A 315-nucleotide genomic window follows, 5' to 3' on the forward strand; every position below is an offset into this window, starting at 1 on the left:
AATACTAGTAGGTCAACTTTTAAACCACGGAGAGGAGAAATGGCTCAGCAGTCAAGAGTGGTCTTGCAGAAAACCTGGGTTTGGTTCCCAGCATCCACACTAGATGGCTCACAACCATCCGTAACTCCAGGCCCAGAGGATTCAACACTCTCTTCTGGCCTCCCTGGGCACCTCTATGAACACAGTACACGCAATTCACACAGGCACACATACATAAACATAAAAATTTAAAGTCAGTCTCTTTTAAAAACTTAAACCAAAGGAGAAAGGAGGAAAGTCCTAAAAGCTTGTGAATTTCAAACAGAAAAGAAAAAA

Source organism: Mastomys coucha, unplaced genomic scaffold, assembly GCF_008632895.1.
Source record: "Mastomys coucha isolate ucsf_1 unplaced genomic scaffold, UCSF_Mcou_1 pScaffold23, whole genome shotgun sequence".
Classification (NCBI taxonomy): Eukaryota; Metazoa; Chordata; class Mammalia; order Rodentia; family Muridae; genus Mastomys; species Mastomys coucha.